Source organism: Phocoena sinus, chromosome 14 (assembly GCF_008692025.1).
Source record: "Phocoena sinus isolate mPhoSin1 chromosome 14, mPhoSin1.pri, whole genome shotgun sequence".
NCBI lineage: Eukaryota > Metazoa > Chordata > Mammalia > Artiodactyla > Phocoenidae > Phocoena > Phocoena sinus.
Genome location: NC_045776.1, coordinates 30,694,774 through 30,702,241, shown reverse-complemented (window position 1 = coordinate 30,702,241; position 7,468 = coordinate 30,694,774).

The following is a 7,468-nucleotide window of genomic DNA, read 5'->3' as shown; positions in this document are numbered from 1 at the left end:
GGTACTTGCAAGTATGAGTTTTTGTATGTATATGAACCTGGCTGGAGTGTTAGTCAGAGGCTGGATTTCTGACGCCCCTTGTTTCTGTTTGAAAGTCTCTGTTTCCCATTTTAAAGTTGAATTTGTCAGGGATAAAAACACTAGTGAAATTGTGTACTTCTTGTGAGCTTAATTCCTCTAGGCATCACCCTAGAGTTGTTTCAGCCCTCTTACCTCTCTGTTTCTCCCTTCGACGGTCTAAGACCACCACTGGTGCTCAAATCACTGAATGGCCAATTCTTATCTGTGAACCCTGGATGAGCAAGTATTTTAATTAATGAGTGGGTTTCCCTATGGGACCACTGCACAGTATGAGGACTCTGCCTCCACCACTCCTGTATATTTCTCAGTCACCTGAGAAAGCTGTAACCGGCCGGGAGGTGTCTTGTCCCTTTTCTTCGGAGCAAAGCTCTAATGTAATATCTCCACTTTTATCCCTACAAATTCTATTAAGGCAGCCGAATTGAGAAAAAGCGTCAGATCAACAAATTACCTAACCACTCAGCGCAGACCACTCAGTCTCCTACAACTGAACAAACCCTGGTATCTTTCAACCAGCCTCCCCCACCCCAGTATCTTTCACCTGGGTGGGTATTCCCCAGTATCTTTCAACCAGGAACCCCCTGCCCAGTATCTTTCCACTGGGAGGAGGCAGGTACCTGCAATACTGCCAAATAAAACTCAGGATTATCAACCAATACGGGAGATCCGAGAACCAGCAGAGACTTACCCAAATTCGTCTGGACTCTCTGAGGAGACAGATGGATGCAAGGGACCTCTGCTGGTACCAAGCCTCCCGATCCTTGTAGAGTTCAGGCAAAGGAGAGGAGTTCACTCTGTCTCTTCCTTCGTGGTCGCCATAACTGTCGACTTTAAAAAATGCACAACGTGAGAGTTGCGAGTTAAGTTTCATTTGGGGCAAAATGAGAACTGAAGCCTAGGAGACAATATTTCAGATAGCTCTGAGAAACTGCTCCAAAGAGTTAGGGAGGAAGGACAGTATATATGTGATTTTGGTGAAGGGGGAATACATGCAATCAAGCACATCTTTTTTTTAGAACGTTTCTGTTAGTCTCATGAAAGTTACTGCTAGTCACGAGGAGCAGACATCACCATGAAGAATTTTAGTGTTTTTCTAGATATGAGGAGATACAAGATTTGGGCTCATAAAATCAGCTCCTGACAATATCTAACTATCTGAAGACCTGTTCTGCCAGTTTTTCCCAGAGCACAGAGTGCCTCATTTCAGTTCTCCACCCTGAACTCCTTTCAGGGGGGTGTTGAAAATCAGCAGGTGCAGCAGCACATGGTTTAATCCTTGTAGAGGTAGATGGCAAGTCCCAATGGTGAGTGTCAATTGTAGTTGACAGCATCAACAGTGTCTACTAAAGTCTCAATAACCAAACAATTATTTATTGAATACTTAGCAGGGATCCAGTGTTTACCAAACACTGTGAAGTCTCTTCAGATGTCCAGATACATTTTAAAATTTAACATAATGATTTTGGGGTAGTCCTTTAAATATGCTTACTTTCAAGCCTCTAGTAATTAAGCTTTAGAAAGGACCAGGCAGCTATTAAAAGAGGATTTTCAAGTGGCACATAGGAAAACATCATTCTCAAGAATAGAAACTTGAGGTCGATTATCTATGTTATTAATGTACACCAGACAATGACCTTTCATTCCTTTTACTCAATATCTGTAATTGAAGCTGCTTATGCAAGTATCCCTCTTCTATTTAAATGCAACCTCTTTGTTTTTTGCATTTTATTCATATATATATTACTATTGCCTTTCTATTTAGTAAATGATCAATTCATGGCTAATGAATAAGTAAACATGTGTCTGAATGTATACAACTGTAATAATATAATGCTTGGACCAAAAACATCTTTTAGTGCATCTGAGAAGGAAGACAAACATATGGGATAGCAATTAGCTTAAAAAAGATATAATTTACTGTTAAATTGGTTAGAGAGGGTGTGACTAAGAAATTAAATGATAAGACAGTCAATCTCAGTGAAGGAAAATCAATAAGGATGGATAATCTGGTTGTTGAATTATACAAATAAAACAAATAATGCTCTACTTGTAGGGAAATTATAAGAATGAATTGAAATAATTCATTCTTAAATTCTATGTAAATACATATTATCAGGTAGTAAATTAAATATGGAACTGGAAGAGTATATTGTTTTAATTCCAAGCTAGCACATTGCACATCATTTTCTTTCAATTTGTCAGATTCTTGGTACAGGTGGTGCACCAGGTGTTTTAAAAACCTAACAACAACAAAAATCTGAAGTCACCAGTCCATTTTGCATCTGTTGATTTTTTTTCTCATGGCAGTCACCAAGATCAATATTTCTTTTCCCCCTAAAATAAAAACACACATTTTATTTTTAGTTTATCTGTGCTCAAACTTTAATCCAAAAATGATTTTTAAGTGGCTTATAATGATATCTCAAAACAAATATTTTGTTCACTTAGTTGTATTCTGAGTGTGTTGGCTTTCATTTTCTGGATATTTTAGTAGTTTCCTAAATATTGATTGTTGAAGCTGGGATCTAAATTTAATTTCTGTACTTAATATGAATTCCCATATTATATCTTGTACTATTATTGGCCAGAGCTTAAGATTCAGGACTCATTGTTTAGAACAAAAGCTCTCATGCATACACATGTCATTTGTAAAAATGATGTAGGGGCTCTGCCAACACTGGTAACTTGGGTTGCAGTGGAAAAACATTGGGACAAGAATAGAAGATGGAAATTAGACAGCCTTGGTAAGCATCAAATTTAATGCCTAGGCAAACTTATGTAACAATAACCAGGCATTAGACTTAATTGGAGAATTACAGAAATATGTAAGCAATAAATTAGTCAACAAAGTACCCCATTCAGCCCAATTACTCCTTTTTCTTTAAGTGTTACACTTAAAGAAAAACACTTAAGTGTTTTCATTTCTAGCAACCAACACTATCTTTTATAGAAAAATAGCACTTACATATTAATTTTAATTTAATAAATATTTATTGAATAATAATTATGAACTAAATATTTGAACCATTAGAAAAGATTTTTTATTAAGTTGGATATTGCATTAAGTTCTTTTGAAATGTACCAACCTTGATGTTTAAAGGAGCTTGGAATTCAGAGACTATGAGAATAAGGACAGTTAGTTACCTCAGCCTTCATTTCATAAATACTTATATAGTCTGGATTGTAAGACCCAAGGAAGAATGTAGTGATAGTGATGACCTTAATGAATATTTGCTAAATAAGGAGCCCTTAAACTTGCTCTATTTTATTTAGTCATTTAAAAATGTCTAGTGGTATATCATGTTATAAAGTTTAAAATAATACTAGGAAAAATTCTACTTTAATAAACAGAGCACTACTGCTCTATGGCATATACTACACTGGATGCAAGGGTCTCAGTAATGAAATGGTCAGACATGGTGTTCTGATTTCATGGGGCTTATAATCAGGTGGGTTTCAACCAGAGCTGATTAGCCTCCCTCTAGGTAGGATGTGGAAAATTGGCAAGTGGTGAATGTGTGTGTATGTAGTGGGGCAGGAGAGAGCTTGGCTGCTATTAATTGAAATAATGATTGGGCAGTACTATGGATCTTCAATGATTGAAGTCCATGGTAAACATCCTGTACAACCTGGGAGAGACCCATTTAATAAAGAATGGCCTGCCCAACATGCTTATAGTGCCTCTCTTGAATACCACTGCAGGAAAAGAAAACAATGTGCATTTTAAAATATGACATAACATATAAAATTAAAATATATAATTGCCACTCATATGAGATATTACAACATATACACTTGATATGCCTAAGCCAACTTTGGACCTTTAGAAAATTAGGGAACTTCTGTGAAAAGAAGGATGAGCAAAATTTAACCATGTGAAATGATGATTAAAGAGAGGTATTTACAGACTTGTGCAAAAATCTGTGTGCAGGAGAGAAGAAGTTCTGTATGAGAAATTAAAAAAAAATTGCATAGAGGCAATGTAACTGCCAGGTGGGGAGTTTGGAGAGATGAAGCTTGAACAAAGGCAAGGGCTATGTTATGCAAGGCCTTAAGGTGTGTGACAGACCCTGGATGTTACTCTGAGAAAAACAAAAATTCACTGAAGAATTTTCATTTAGAGAGTGTTATAACCATAAGCATAGTTTCAGATTTTCTTTCTTATAGTTTGTAGAATAAATTGGTTCATCTCCCAATATCTATTTACCTTTCCAATATATTCTTTCTGCCACTGCTGTCCACAAGCATTAAGAGAGGTGAATAAAGGAGTAAGAAGACATTGTATCAGAATACCAACTGGATGCTTTTCCTGCCTGGACCACACTGCAATATAAATATTATTCAGCCTACATATGTAATTCTAGCTTTACTGGTAGCCACATCAAAAAATTACAAAGTAATAGATAAACTTGATTTTAATAATATATTTTTATTTAGCCCAGTATATTCAAATATTGTTTCAACATGCAGCAAATATACAAACTTAATGATAGTTTACATTGTTTTTTAAAATTTTCATACCTAACGTTAGAAATGCAGCATGATTTTTATACTTACAGCACATCTCAATTTGGATTGACCACATTTTACATGCTAGCCACATGTGGATAGTGATTATCATATTGTACAGCACAGGCATGATGTTTGTTAGTAGAGAAAGAACAGCAAGAAAAAGATGGCTGTTTGCTGTGTAACTGAATAGAACTTAGATTATTCAAAAGCAGGAGAAGGAACTGAGCAAAAACAGAATCTCTATCTGTACCAATTGATTACATGGGAGAAAGAAGGAAAACATTATATAATGACTCATTGTTTTATTTCTGTCTATGGATAACTCTATTGGGCTAATTTTATGTAACAAATTGATGGGTGTCCTCTTAATAAATCAAGACCCTGTGGTTCCATTATTTTTATTAAATAGCGATTGTAAAACTGAACAATAGGGGAACCTTGAAGATGGCGGAAGAGTAAGACGCGGAGATCGCCTTCCTCCCCACGGACACACCAGAAATACATCTACACGTGGAACAGCGCATACAGAACACCTACTGAAGGCTGGCAGAAGACCTCAGACCTCGCAAAAGGCAAGAAACTCCCCACGTACCTGGGTAGGGCAAAAGAAAAAAAGAAAAAACAGAGACAAAAGAATAAGGACGGCACCTGCACCACTGGGAGGGAGCTGTGAAGGAGGAAAAGTTTCCACACACTAGGAAGCCCCTCCGCGGGCGGAGACTGCGGGAGGCAGAGGGGGGAGTTTCGGGACCGCGGAGTAGTGCACAGCGACGGGTGCGGAGGGCAAAGCGGGGAGATTCCTGCACAGACGATCGGTGCCGACCGGCACTCACCAACCCGAGAGGCTTGTCTGCTCACCCGCCGGGGCGGGCGGGGCTGCGAGCTGAGGCTCGGGTTTCGGTTTTGGACGGAGCGCAGGGAGAGGACTGGGATTGGCGGCTTGAACATAGCCTGAGGGGTTAGTGCACCATGACTAGCCGGGAGGGAGTTCGGGGAAAAGCCTGCACCGGCCGAAGAGGCAAGAGACTTTTTCTTCCCTCTTTGTTTCCTGGTGTGCGAGGAGAGGGGTTTAAGAGCGCTGCTTAAAGGAACTCCAGAGACGGGCACGAGCCGCGGCTAAAAGCGCGAACCCCAGAGACGGGCGCGAGACGCGGCTAAAAGTGCGAACCCCAGAGACGGGCGCGAGCCGCGGCTAGAAGCGCGGACCCCAGAGACGGGCAGGAGATGCTAAGGCTGCTGCTGCCGCCACCAAGGGGCCTGTGTGCGAGCACAGGTCACTCTCCACACCCCTCTTCCGCGGAGCCTGTGCAGCCCGCCACTGCCAGGTTCCCGGGATCCAGGGACAACTTCCCCGGGAGTACGCACGGCGGGCCTCAGGCTGGTGCAACGTCACGCCAGCCTCTGCCGCAACGTCATGCCGCCTCTGCCGCCGCAGGCCCGCCCCGCACGCAGTGCCCCTCCTTCCCCCATCCCCCAACCCCCGGCCTGAGTGAGCCGGAGGCCCCGAATCAGCGGCTCCTTTAACCCCGTCCTGTCTGAGCAAAAAACAGACGCCCTCCAGCGACCTACAAGCAGAGGCAGGGCCAAATCCAAAGCTGAGCTCCTGTGAGCTGTGAGAACAAAGAAGAGAAAGGGAAATCTCTCCCAGCAGCCACAGAAGCAGCGGATTAAAGCTCCACAATCAACTTGATATACCCTGCATCTGTGGAATACCTGAATAGACAAGGAATGATCCCAAATTGAAGAGGTGGAATTTAGGAGCGAGATCTATGATTTTTTTCCCGTTTCCTCTTTTTGTGAATGTGTACGTGTATGCTTCTGTGTGAGATCTTGTCTGTATACTCTTGCTTCCACCATTTGTCCTAGGGCTCTATCCGTCCATGGTTTTTTAAAAAAATTTTTTTTCTTAATAATTAATTTTAAATGTAATAACTTTATTATACTTTACCTTCGTTCTTTCTTTCTTTCCTTCCTTCCTTCCTTCCCTCCTTTAGACAACGAATCACCCCAAATTGAGGAGGTGGTCTCTGAGGGCAAGATTTATGATTTTTCCCCCTTTACCACTTTTTGTGAACGTGTATGTTTCTGTGTAAGATTTTCTCTGTATAGCTTTGCTTCCAACATTTGTCCTAAGGTTCTATCCGTCCCTTTTTTTTTTTTCTAAATATTTTTTTAATTCAATAACTATATTATACTTTATTTTATTTTTACTGTATCTTCTTTCTGTCTTTTTTCCTTCTTTCCCTCCTTCCTTCCTTACTTCCTCCCTCCCTCCCTCCCTCCATTTTTCCTTCTTTGCTTCTTTCTTCTTTCCTTCCTTTCCTCCTTTCCTACTTTCTTTCCTCATACTTCTACTAATTCTCTCTACTTTTTCTCCCTTTTATTCTGAGCCGTGTGGATGAAAGGCTCTTGGTGCTCCAGCCCAGGAGTCAGGGCTCTGCCTCTGAGGTAGGAGAGCCAACTTCAGGACACTGGTCAACAAGAGACCTCCCAGCTCCACATAATATTAAACGGTGGAAATCTCCCAGAGACCTCCATCTTAACACCAGCACCCAGCTTCACTCAACGACCAGCAAGCCACAGTGCTGGACAACCTATGCCAAACAACTAGCAAAACAGGAACACAACCCCACCCATTAGCAGAGAGGCTACCTAAAATCATAATAAGACCACAGACACCCCAAAACACACCACCAGACGTGAACCTGCCCGCTAGAGAAACAAGATCCAGCCTCATCCAGAACAACACAGGCACTAGTCCCCTCCACCAGGAAGCCTACACAACCCACTGAAACAACCTTAGCCACTGGAGACAGACATCAAAAACAAAGGGAACTACGAACGTGCAGCCTGCAGAAAGGAGACCCCAAACACA